Below are 13,237 nucleotides of genomic sequence, written 5' to 3'. Positions count from 1 at the left end.
TGGAATGTGAAGCAGGTGTGCGGTAAGATTGTAGAAGGCAAACGTTACTTCTCTTGTTGGTGCATTCCATTATGCTGCATACCCTATGCCTTTGCGCTGTACAGACTTTGTACAGCTACTGCATTTTCCCTTCCCATACACGCACTTGCTGCTGTTTGTATATGTTTCTTGTCTTTGCTGCATGGTACCACTTTGTATGACCACCCCTCCTGTTCGAATGGATTATGTCCCCCCCACGTATTCCTCATCTTAGATATTCCTATCTTCAGCTTTGCTGCTTCAGAATTTTTTTTTCCCCACCAGGGGGCGCTGTACTCGAGGTTGCGGTGTCGATGTCCCTCGAGGGCTGCCGTCGAGCATCGACGTCATCCGCAGTCTAAAGGGCTCGAGCCACGCCCGTTGGCTTCAGTTCCGTTTTTCCAACAAAGCTTTCGCTAAGTGTGTACGAAAACGGCGCTTCAGTTTCGACTACATCTTCATTATCAAATCCTTCTACCGCTAAAGTGGTTTTAAAAAGTGTCAGAAATGTGAGAAGAAAATGTCTATTACTGACCCCCATCTAGTTTGCCTCTGGTACTTGGGTACGGACCATCGAGTTGACGAATGCGGTTCCTGTCATGACCAATAAAGCTCTCAAGGAACAAAGAGGTAAACTGGTGGTGTGGGAGGAATTCTCGAAGTCCTCTTTGAGAAAAAAGAAAGACTCCATGGAGTCTAGTAGTAAACGACGTAAATCGAAGAAATATAGGTCGAGGAGTCGGTCTCGTAAATCTTCATCTTCGTCTTCTTCGAAGAAGGCGAGGAAAAGGCAATACCGATCTCCTTTGTCGTCCGATACAGGGGTTATTGAATGTCCTTCAAAGCACGATTCCCCTAGGAAATGGGAGGCCTTCAGAGGCTCATTAATGCGAATCTTTGAGAACGCGGCCCAGACCTCCTTGAAGAGTTTGCGTGAAGGCCATGCCCCGGCTGACTCGAAAAGTGACAGAGGGAAGTCAGAGACAAGACGCTCTAAATCTGGCAAAAAAATGTTGGAGGGTGTCATCAAGAGAAACCTCTCCAACACCTCATAAGAACAGCAAAGCACTGGTGCATAAATCGGGCGCAACAACAGACAAAATGGCCTCAGGTACCAAACCACTATCGAAGTCTGTGTCGAAGGTCTCCTCGACGCATCTGTCGAAGACCTACTCGACGCCAGTGTCGAGGACAGCGTCGACAGCTACCTCGGCGGTGCTTAAATCCATAGCTCCTTCGACCGCGTCAAAGCCTGCGTCAACTACTTTGATGCCTTTGTTGAGGTCAACGCTGATTCCGGCACCAATATCGACACCTTTGTCGAAGCAAAGGTCTATGCCTCCACAAGCCACGGGTAACATTTTTTACACTGTGCCTAGACAAGACTTTTTTTTTTTAAGTCTATGGCTTCTATTTATGATGAATAATCTTCCGAAGTGGAGGAGATTTCCCCTGCTGGGGTAAAATGTGGTACAAGGGATGTTCCTGAGGAACGAATTGATCCTCACTCCAAAATGGCTGACCTCTATGAATGCCTGCAAACAGCTAGTGGTCTAGACACGTCTCCTAAATTGGAATTTGACAAACCCGACCCTGCTGACCATGCAGAACTGGGATACAAACCTTATGAATAGGGTGGTAGAATTCATGGGATGGAATAGAAATTCCCCCGTTTATGAACAGGGCGACATGAGAGACATTCTTAGTGGAGGTCCTCAAAAGGATCCTGTCCTTCCTTTTCATACTGCCCTTCAGAAGAAGGTTATGGCCACATGGGAAACCCCAGATTCTGGGCCAGCGGTACATAAAAAATGTGCAGGAAAATACAGACCCTCTTCTTATGACCCTGAAATCTAAACTAAACATCCAACACTTGAGAGCTTAGTAGTCCAGGCAGCCACATCCATTAGACAATCCGCATACCCTTCAATTCCCTCAATTCCCCCGATAGGGACGATAAAAGAATTCATGCCTGGTCTCGCAAGATTTTCTCTTCGGGCAGCATGGCCTTAAAGTCCACAAATCTGACTTGCACCCTTGCAAGATTCACATACAACCTGTGGGATTGTATTACTGCAGCAGCTGAACATATTACTGAGGGTGAGGAGCGAGACGGTTTCCTTGCGATTGTGAAAGATGGAAAGGAGGCTATGGGGGAATGCCTTCAATCGGGACTGGACACGGCTGACAGCATCAGCAAATCAATGGCGTCTAGCACAGTGCTACGCAGATTTGCGTGGCTTAGAAAGTCGGGTTTCGCACCTGATGTCCATGCCAGACTTCTCAATATGCCATTTGACAGCTTGAGGTTGTTCGGCAGCAAGGCAGATAAAGGTTTGGAGAAGCTGCAGACCTCTAAGGCGGCGGCTAAGTCACTTAGCGCCTCCATATGACAACCTCAGCAACACTCCTACTCAGGGACGCCCTTTTTGTTTTTATTCCTCATTTGGAAGAGGAAAAGGACAGGCCAGTCAATGAGGACAGCAAAGAAAATGTTCTTGTGGTGGACGAGGAAAGGGTGCTAGATCAGCCCCAGCAGTGGCATCTGTCCCCTCAGCCGCTGCTACAGCTGCTACAAAGCCATTCTGAGGCCTTGACCCACAAGACCCCAGTGGGAGACAGGATCTCTCAGCATCTGAACGAATGGCTGGGCATTACTTCAGATGCTTGGACACTGGAAACAGTAGCCCAGGGTTACTGCCTTCCATTTTAAAGAAGGCCTCAGGATCATCCACCGGGATACAACTCTGTCAGAATTCCAGATCCGCTCCTGTTAGAGGAAATTTGAATGCCTGCTAGAGAAAGGTGCAATAGAACATGTACCTGTAGAGGAGTGGAACAAGGGTTGGTATTCCCTCTAATTTCTCATTCCAAAAAAGGACAGAGGATTCAAACCCATCTTGGACTTAAAAAACTTGAACAAGTTCCTCAGGAAGGAAAAGTTCAAGATGGTAACACTTTCTCAGATCCTTCAGGCTCTCCAAATTCAAGACTGGTTGGTATCATTGGACCTTCAGGATGCTTACTTTCATGTGCCGATCCATCTCAAGCACAGAAAGTACCTGAAGTTTGCGATTGGCAATTCTCACTATCAGTTTCGAGTTCTGCCATTCGGGTTGACCTCCGCCCAAGTCTTTTCACCAAGTTGATGGCGGTAGTGGCAGCGAGTCTCAGGCGAGGTGGTCTTCAGGTCTACCCTTACCTGGACGATTGGTTAATCAGGGCACTATCACCCGAACAAGCCCAGGACCATCTGAACATGACCTGCCACTTCTTACACAGACTGGGCTTCTCCCTCAATTTCAAGAAGTCAAATATGATACCATTCCAAAGACTCCAATTCATCTTAGCAGTCCTGGATACTTCCTCAGGCAAAGCCTCGCCTCCTGAGGTGAGAGCTCATCACATTCTGCAGATGGTAACAAAGTTCCAGAATGCCCAGCATCTGCCGGCCTTTGATTTTCTGAGGTTGCTCGGCCTCATGGCATCCTGCATTTTTCTGGTGCCAAAGGCCAGATTGAGAATGAGATCCCTTCAATGGGCCCTCAGGACTCAATGGTCCCAATTTTCAGTGGATATGTCAGATCTTTTGCAAGTTCTAGCCAGAGTGGCTCAAGATTTTCTATGGTGGGCTTGCAAGGACAATATCCAGGGAGAATCTTTTTGGCAACCATGGCCGGAGATAAAAGTAGTGACGGATGCCTCACTCACGGGGTGAGGAGCCCACACCAACGATCTGACAATCACCAGTCGTTGGTCTCCATCGGAGTCCAAACTACACATCAACCTTTTGGAGCCGAGGGCAATCAGATTAGCGCCGAAGGCCTTTCTGCCCTCTGTACGGGGAAAGAATGTCCTGATAATGATGAACAACACAGTGGCCATGTACTACCTCAACAAGAGAGGAGGTGTTGGGTCAGTACCACTGTGCAGAGAGGCAATTCAGTGGTTCTGGGCAATACAAGAAATAATCTCTCTATCATCAGTTCACCTAGCCAGAGAGAAAAACACGGCGGCGGACACTCTGAGCAGGCAGAGTACAGTCTACCACGAGTGGGAACTAGCTCAGGAAGTCCTTCAAGAGATCTTCACCATTTGGGGAACCCCTCAAGTGGATCTGTTTGCACGTTCGAGGTCAATCGGAAGTGCAATCAGTACCGCGATCAGTGCTGCTCAAGGGAATTTCCTCCAAGAGGAGCTCTAGGGGACGTGTTCGTAGTGGACCGGGTATTTCCACTTCTGTACACATTTCCTCCAGTCCCTGTGATTCCTTACGTAATCAGGAGGTTGAAAAAGTTCAGGAAAACCATGATCCTAATTGCCCCGGATTGGGCCAGGAGGACATGGTACCAGGACCTTCTGGACATGTCCATCTGCCCTCCAATAAGTCTTCCACAAAGAGAGGATCTTCTCTCGCAAGAGGAAGGTCGGGTTCTCCATCCAGAGGTCAAGACACTCGGCCTTCACGCATGGTTTCTGAGAGGCTGAGATACAAGGATTGGGACCTCCTGGATGACGTAATGGAGATTTTGCTTTCGGCCAGAAGACCAGCAACAAAATCCTTGTACCAGTGTTGTTGGAACAAATTCAGTAACTGGTGTAAGGACAAGAATCTGTACCCATTCCTATGTAATACACGTATGGTACTTTCTTTCCTTTTACACTTGGCCAATCTGGGGCTTCAGGTTGGCACAATAAAAGGATACCTGGCAGCGCTGTCTATTTTTAAGCGTTCCTCAGAAAAAGTGTCTTACTTCAAAGATGCCTTTGATTGTACAGTTTATTTTTTATTTATCTATTACATTTGTTACACGCCCAGACCCTGGGGTATCACAGCGTGGTTACAAACATCTTTGGCATTAATATGCACATACTAACATGGATGGACAGTATTACAAATGACATTGCACAGAAATTTTACATACATCGATTAATACAAGCATCAAGCATATTTACATTTTCTAGATCGGGCATCTGTTGGGAAAGCAGTTTTTTAGACTTGAGGAGGCGGACTAATTCTGGCTATAGTGTCAGTTTACTAACACTAGTTGAACAACCAAGTTTAGAGTAATTTGTTTAAGCCATGGAGAGATTCCTCCTTTTTAATAATAAGAGGGAGGGAGTTCCAATGTTTGGGGGCCAGAACTTGGAAGCTGATACCCCCAGCTCTGGTATTTTTGTAGCGAGGAACCGCAAAGAGCAAGTTGTTGCTAGATCTCAGTGATGTGATGGATTTTTATTTATGGCTCTGTTCATGTAGAAAGGGGCTTTTCTGGAGAGGCATTTGTGGGTGATACAATGTTTTAAAGATGATTCTGGCTTTAATGGTTAGCCAGTAAGTCTCTAATATTGGACATATGGTCGGACTTTTTTATTCATAGGGCTGCCCATAATGCTTTGTTTTGCATTAGTTGTAATTTACTTAGGCTGGTGTTGGAGGTCCCTAGTAAAAGTGCATTACAGTAACCCAACTTTGACAGGATCAGGGCCCTGGCTGAGTGTAATGCAGGTGGTGGGTGTGAGAAACTGACGGCTTAAAGCAATTAGTTTAGAGGTATATGATGTGGAAGATGAGATTGAACTTATATGTTGGCCATGGTGAGATTGGTGTCTAAGTGAACTAAGCTTTTTACTTGATTAAGTACTGGAATCAATGTGCCATCAATGTTGATTGAGGAGTATTCTGAATGGAGCGCACCTATTTTGGTTTGGGATCCCACAATGAGAATCTCAGCCTTCTCATCGTTAAGGCAGAGAGTGTTCAAACCCATCCCGTTTTGGATTATAGCATAGATTTTGTTGATGGTCAATGTATCGTGGTCATAGTTCCCTGATATTGGTATGAGGATCTGGGTGTCATCTGCGATATCACCCATATCATCTAATGTCGAGAAGATAAGCTTTGTGTAAGCATTATAGAGTGTAGGTGAAAGACATGACCCTTGGGGTACCCCGATGAGGAATGGTATGGGATCAGCAGCTTCTTTACCTATGGAAACTCTGGTATCCGGTCATATTTTCGAAAAAATATTTTCGAAATACCATTTTCTCGAAAAACATTTTGCCGATTTTTTTTCTTCTAATGTATTTTTTATTTTATATGTTTTTTGTATGTTTCATACGTAAAACAAAGTGTTAAAAAGAAACGGGTTTGGGGGTAAACCCCATTTAAAACATTTTTTTTAAAAAAACATTTGAAGAACTTTTTTTCAGCAAAATTGTGTCGAGAAAATGTCATTCGAAAATATTACGTTTGAAAATATCACTATAAACCGGAAACTCTAGAAGTGCGTTCAGAAAGAAAGGATTTCACCCAAAGGGTAGCATCTTTAGATAAATTAAAGTCATTAGCTAGGGTGGTGCACAGTTTATCATGATCCAAAATGTCAAACGCTGCAGAGAGGTCAAACAACAAAAGTATGCAGTTTCCCCGAGTCCCTGATAGTATCCATCTGGATTTTCAAGTCAATGAGAGCCGTTTCCGTGCTATAGTTAGGCCTAATTCCAGATTGTCTGGCTCTAAGCAGCTGGTTTTGTTCGAGGTGGGCAATTTGATCTATGATTTTGAGCAAGAACAGGACTGTGGTTTTTGGTCGTTAGTTCGTGGGCACGGTTGGGTCAAGAGTTGTTTTTTTTATAAGTGGGGTGACCCACGCTTCTTTGATGCTGGCCAGAACTGTGTTTCTGTTAAAGGAAGCATTGACAACGTTGGTTATTATAGGGGTGAGGGTGGGTGCGCATAACTTACCTAAGTGGGTTGGGAAGTTGTCCCCTTTACAGTTAGAAGCTTTTAGTTTGGAGATAGTATTGGTCACTAATTCCTGGGTGACTGGGGTGAACTGGAATAGCAGGTTGGCATTATCATTAGGTTTTGTGCGGGTGTTATTGGGGCATTTTCTCCAGCTAGCATTGGTCTTTTATTGATTATTTTGTTTTGTAACAGTGATTTTGGAAGCTAAAGCGTCTTGAATAGTGGTGCACCATTCTTTGCTGGAATTGGCAGAGACAGTGGCTGGGGTGGGGTTATCCAATTTTTTGAGGATGGAAAAAAGCTCCTTAGAGTCTGATGAAGCGTTCATAATGCAAGTGTTATATGCATCAGCTTTGTGGGCAATAATTGCCGCTTTGTAAGTTTTGTTTACACCTTTAAAGGCATTTGCAGAGTCTGTGGTAGGATGTGTTCAAAAGAACGTTTAGTTCGCTTTAGCGATACTAACTCTTCGTTGAACCAGAACGTTCTTTCAATGGGATGGTCCGACGACGTATTCCATATCTATGACATGTAATCACCACAGCTGTGCTGCTTCGGAAACTTTTTTCCTGGCGTCTGCGTCCTGCGTCGATGACGTCGATGCGCCGTCGTCGAGGACCTCCTCCGACGTCCGACGTCATCCGATGTGATAAGTAGGACGCAAGACGCCCGTAGCCTCAGTTGTAGTTTTTTCCCCCAGAACGTGTGACATTAGTCAACTGCCAGTCAGACACAAAGCCTTGCGGAACGTAAGCTGCAATCGCAAAAGAAATTCTGCAGCGGGGAAGGCAGGGCGGGAGCGATATGGAATACGTCGTCGGACCATCCCATCGAAAGAACTTTACCAGGTAAGAAAGTAACTTGTTCTTTGAGGGGATTGGGTCCTCCGACGTATTCCATATCTATGACAGACTCCCAAAGCAGTACCAGAGCAAGGAGGAGGGAAAGAATTTAGAATCAAAATTTAGAATAGCCAATCAAATAGCAGAGCAAAGGACCGCCTTGCCAAAGGCCAGATCCTGCCCTCGGATGGAATCGAGGGAATAGTGACGTACAAATGTATGTACTGAAGCCCAGGTGGCTGCATCACAGATGTTGCGAATAGGAACACCCCTCTGCAGGGCAGTAGATGCAGCCACACCCCTGATAGAATGGGCCCGCAAGCCAGCCGGTGGGTCCCTACCCGCCAAGCGGTAACACTCCGAGATGGCTAAAATAATCCAGCGAGACAAAGTCTGTTTCGTCACAGCTTGCCCCAAACGCTTTCCAGCGTAACCAATAAAGAGTTGATCGTCCACTCTGACCCGGGACATGCGTGAAACATAAAAGCTTAAAGCCCTCCTAGGATCAAGCCTATGGAGCCTCTCCTCTTCCTTACCAGGATGCGGAGGAGGATAGAATGCCGGAAGAACAACCTTCTGGGCCAAATGAAATTCCGTCACTACCTTCGGAAGAAAAGAAGGACGAACTCTAAGGACAACCCTGTCCTTGTGAAATACAGTGCAGGGTGGCTTAACTGAAAGTGCCTGTAACTCACTCACTCTGCGAGCGGAAGTAACCGCAACTAAAAACACAGTTTTCAGAGTTAACAGCCTCAAAGGGCAAGAATGTAAAGGCTCAAACGGAGCACCCATAAGAAACCTAAGAACAAGGTTCAAATCCCAACCGGGCACCAGGAAAGGTGACGGAGGGAACACATTAGTGAGCCCTTTCAGAAACTGTGAAATTAAAGGGATTTTAAAGTAAGAACACTCTTCAGACGAGCGCTTAAAGATGGACAGCGCCGCCAGGTAACCTTTAATGGTACCCACTTGCAAGCCCCTGTGGCCCAAAGAAAGTAAAAAGGACAGAACCATGGGGATGTCACATGCAAAAGGATCCACATTCTGAACCCTGCACCAGTCGCAAAACTTACGCCAACGGCAACGGTACAGAGACTTTGTTGCTGGTCTTCGGGCCGAAAGCAACACCTCCATCACGTCTTCAGGGAGGTCCCAATCCTTATACCTCAACCTTTCAGAAGCCAAGCGTGAAGGTTGAGGGATCTGACCTCTGGATGGAGAACCTGACCCCCCTCCCGTGAGAGCAGATCGTCTCGGTAGGGAAGACGACGTGGAGGGCAGATGGACAAGTCGAGAAGGTCTGGGTACCACGTCCTCCGGGCCCACGCCGGAGCAATGAGGATCATCCGGGAACCGAACTTCCGTAACCTCCGCAGCACTTGCGGGATGACGGGGACTGGAGGAAACGCGTACAGCAGCGGGAATGACCACTCCACCACGAACACGTCTCCTAAGGCTCCTTTTGGAGGAAATTCCCACGAGCAAAACTTTTTGCACTTTCGGTTGACACTGGAGGCGAAGAGATCCACTTGAGGGGTCTCCCAAAGGGCGAAGATCTCCAGGAGAATCTCCTGAGCCAACTCCCAATCGTGAGAGATCGCGCTCTGCCTGCTCAGAGCGTCCGCCGTCACGTTTTCGTCTCCGGCCAGATGAACTGCCGAGATCGAAACTTCCTGCTGGATGGCCCAGAACTCGAGCTGCATCGCCTCCCTGCACAGAGGAAGTGACCTTGCCCCCCCCCCTTTTTGTTGAGGTAGTGCATGGCCACTGTGTTGTCCGTCAGGATCAGGACATTCTTTCCTAGCACAGTCGGCAGAAAAGCCTTCAGGGCTAGCCTGACGGCCCTCAGCTCCAACAGATTGATATGGAGTCTGGACTCCGACGGAGACCAACGACCGCTGACTGTCAGCCCGTTGGCATGAGCTCCCCATCCCGTGAGGGATGCATCCGCCACGATCGTTACCTCCGGCCAGGAAAGCCAAAATGGAGCCCCCTTCATCAAGTTGCCTTCGACAGCCCACCACAGAAGGTCCCGGGCGACCGAGGGCGGCACCTGAACCGAGTCCGCCATCCTGCCGGAGGACTGCGACCATTGCGTCTTGAGTGCCCACTGCAAAGATCTCATCCGCAGGCGAGCCTCTGGCACCAGAAGAATGCAGGATGCCATGAGGCCGAGCAACCTCAAGAACTCGAACGCTGGGAGCGTCTGGGCATGCTGAAACTTGTGCACCATCTGCTGAATGTGAAGAGCCCTCACCTGGGGAGGAAAACACTGCCCCAGGGAAGTGTCGAGCACTGCTCCGATGTACTGGAGCCGCTGTGTTGGCGTCAAATGGGACTTCTTTAAATTGAGGGAGAAGCCCAGCCTGTGAAGGGAGTGGCAGGTGACGGACAGATGATCCAGGACTTGCTCGGGAGAGCTCCCCCTGATCAACCAATCGTCCAGGTAGGGGTAGACGTGAATCCCCCCTTGCCTGAGATGCGCTGCCACCACCACCATGAGCTTGGTGAAAACCCTCGGGGCGGAGGCCAATCCGAACGGCAGGACCCGAAACTGAAAGTGCGAGTCGCCAACCGCCAACCTCAGGTACTTCTTGTGCTTGGGATGGATCGGCACATGGAAGTAAGCATCCTTGAGGTCGAGAGACACCAACCAGTCCTGAAGCTGAAGGGCTTGGAGGAATTGAGAGAGAGTAACCATCTTGAACTTGTCCTTCATGAGGAGTTTGTTCAAACCGCGCAAGTCCATGATGGGTCTCAATCCCCCGTCTTTCTTCGAAATCAAAAAATAAGGGGAATACCATCCCTTGTTCCTCTCCGCTACAGGCACCAGTTCTATGGTGCCTTTCTCCAGCAGGGATTAAATTCCCTGCGCAAGGAGCGGATCCGGACTCTGCAAAGAGAGGTTCCCCGGTGGATTGTCGCGAGGCCTGTGCCGAAAAGGAAGACAGTAGCCGTGGGTTATGATCTCCAGAACCCACACATCTGAAGTAATGGCTTGCCACTCTACAAGATGCTGCGCCAGCCTTCCCCCAACCGGCGAACCATGGGACATGGCCTCATGACTGAGTGGGAGCGGCTGCGGCGTTACCTGAGGGCAAAGAGGCAACTGCCCGAGCGGCCTTGGCACCACGGGTACCCTGTCGTCCACCTCTGGTACCCCTGCGTAGGCCCCTTTGACTGCCAGCTCCTCTCGCTTTACTGAAGGACGAGTAATAGCGAAAGGAACCACCCCTCCACTGCTGTCCCCTAGGACGAAAAGGCGGAGGTTGGCGAACTGCAGCGCCCAACGACTTTGCTGCAGCTTTTGAGGTCTGCAACCTCTCAAGGCTCTCGTCAGCCTTGCTGCCAAAAAGGTGTTCACCGTCAAAGGGCATGTTGAGGAGCGGGGACTGCACATCAGGAGCAAACCCCGACTTCCGCAACCACGCAAACCTGCGTATCACGGTGCTCGCCGCCATGGACCTACTGACGCATTCAGCTAAGTCCAAACCCGACTGAACGGACTCACACATGGCATCCTTACCATCCTGGACCATAGCAAGGAAACCATCCCGTTCGTCCCCTTCGGGAATATGTTCAGCCGCTAACGCAACACAGTTCCACAGAGTGTGCGTGAAACGAGACAAGGCACAAATGGAGTTGGCCGCCTGAAGCGCCAGAAGAAAACCCTTTCTTCGCCCAGCCATCAAAACGTTTGTCGTCCCTATCAGGTTGGGGGACCAACATCAAGGATGTCCGTCAGATCATCCTGCACAAACTCCCCTGGGGGAGCAGACCATCCCAAGTACTCAGAAACCCTAGCCATAAGGCGCCGGTACGAGGAATCGGCATGAGAGCCAGGCTCAGGCCTACAAAACTCCACCTCCGGAGAGGTGTCCAGTCCACTGGCATCCTCAGTGACTGCCTCAAATCGTCAAACTGACTATGGCCCGAGACAATTTCATCTGGAACCTGACTAGGAACCAGGCCATCAGAATCCTCATCCGCCTCAAATATACTCCAGGTGGCGAAAAGAAGGCACCCGAGAGTGCTTGCTCTTAACCAGAGCCTTCCTAGGGGGTTCTCCCGTGCCACAGGGTACCTCCGACACGAAAGGCGAGGAAACCGACGTCAGATGCAGCGCCTCCAGCATCGGCGGCGTCGACACAGCCCTCGAAGCCGGAGCCCCGAGCGTGTCCCTCGACGACCTGAGCGTCGACGGCTTCGACGACTTCCTCGGAGCCGGAGCCTCGAGAAAGCCTGTCGACGCCCTCGACGCCTCAGACATCGATGTCTTCCTCGAAGACCTCACAGGTGCACACAGTCTCAAACGCGTCGAGGACCGGGACCTGGAACGGGTACGTCGAGAACGAGTCTCCTTGTCTGAACGGGACCTCTCCCGTGACTCGTGCCGACCACTCTTGCGAGCGGTGTCTCTCGACCTCTCACGGCCGACCCCACTTGGGGGCGCGGACGGCTTAGTACCCTGCGACTCAAAAATCGCCAGCATTTTCTTCCCGAAGGAAGCCCATTCCTCCGGCGTCGCACGGCTGGTGGGGTAAGCGACGTGCCGGGCAGAGTCCTCCGAAGAGGACCTAGAAGACGACCGGTGTCGGCGCTTCCGAGAATGCCTCGAAGAGGCTGAGGAGTGGCGAGACCGACTCCTAGAAGGAGACCCACGAGACTTCCGACGATGATGCGGAGAGTCACCCCTCGAATCATCCGTCGAAAGCCCCGCAGACTTCGACTTCCAGGGCTTGGACACCCGACCTACCGACAACTTCTTCTTACGTTCGCGTAAGGCTTTGGACGTGAGCGACTGGCAGTCGATACAGTCATCCATGTCGTGGGCCTCCCTGAGGCACCAGAGGCAGGCGTCGTGCGAGTCCGTCACCGACATCTTGGACCCACACTCCCCGCACTTCTTGAAGCCCGGACGCGGGGTCGAAGACGAAGTAGAAGACATCTTCACACGAAGGATTTTCACAAAACGAACAGGTTCGAAGAACCGAGAAGAACAGAACTCCAAAGAGTCGAGGCGTTTAACCGAGAAACACGAAGCAACACGTTCGCGGAAAAAACGGAACTGAGGCTACGGGCGTTGTGCGTCCTACTTATCACATCGGATGACGTCGGACGAGGTCCTCGACGACGGCGCATCGACGCAGGACGCAGACGCCAGGAAAAAAGTTTCCGAAGCAGCACAGCTGTGGTGATTACATGTCAGATATGGAATACTTCGGAGGACCCAATCCCCTCGAAACACGTTCTTTTATCAGCACGTTGTGTTTTAGTTGTTAATGGTGCTGCTGCATCAATAGTGATGGTAACGCAGTTGTGGTAGATATCTGCTAGGAGGCCTGGGTTGTCGATACTGACCAAATTAGTTGGTAGGGCTTTGCTAAGGCGGGGTGTACCTTCCAGTCCCATTTCAGGTACCTGTGTGGGATTTAAATTTAGTTTTAAAGTTCCTTACATGCATTCTTTTTGAGCCCTTGCACTCTTGCCCGCTAAGGCTCCTTACTTTAAAGTCAATCCTTCTAGTGATAATTACATCAGCCCGCAGGGTGAGTGAGTTGCAGGTCCTCTCTTGTAAGCCTCCTCACACCATCTTTCATAAGGACAACGTGATTCTTAGTGTCAA

The 13,237-nt window shown here is 49.4% G+C and overlaps 1 protein-coding gene across 2 annotated transcripts in view; it reads right to left on the bottom strand.

Annotated features, from left to right (window-relative positions):
• MPI (mannose phosphate isomerase) overlaps positions 1 to 13,237 on the bottom strand; it is a 404,206-nt gene that overhangs the window by 98,703 nt on the left and 292,266 nt on the right. The window lies entirely within an intron of this gene.

The sequence above is a fragment of the Ambystoma mexicanum genome, chromosome 11 (genome assembly GCF_040938575.1).
Source record: "Ambystoma mexicanum isolate Mex_15411 chromosome 11, UKY_AmexF1_1, whole genome shotgun sequence".
In the NCBI taxonomy this organism is placed as follows: Eukaryota; Metazoa; Chordata; class Amphibia; order Caudata; family Ambystomatidae; genus Ambystoma; species Ambystoma mexicanum.
This window is presented reverse-complemented; position numbering and strand designations above follow the sequence as displayed.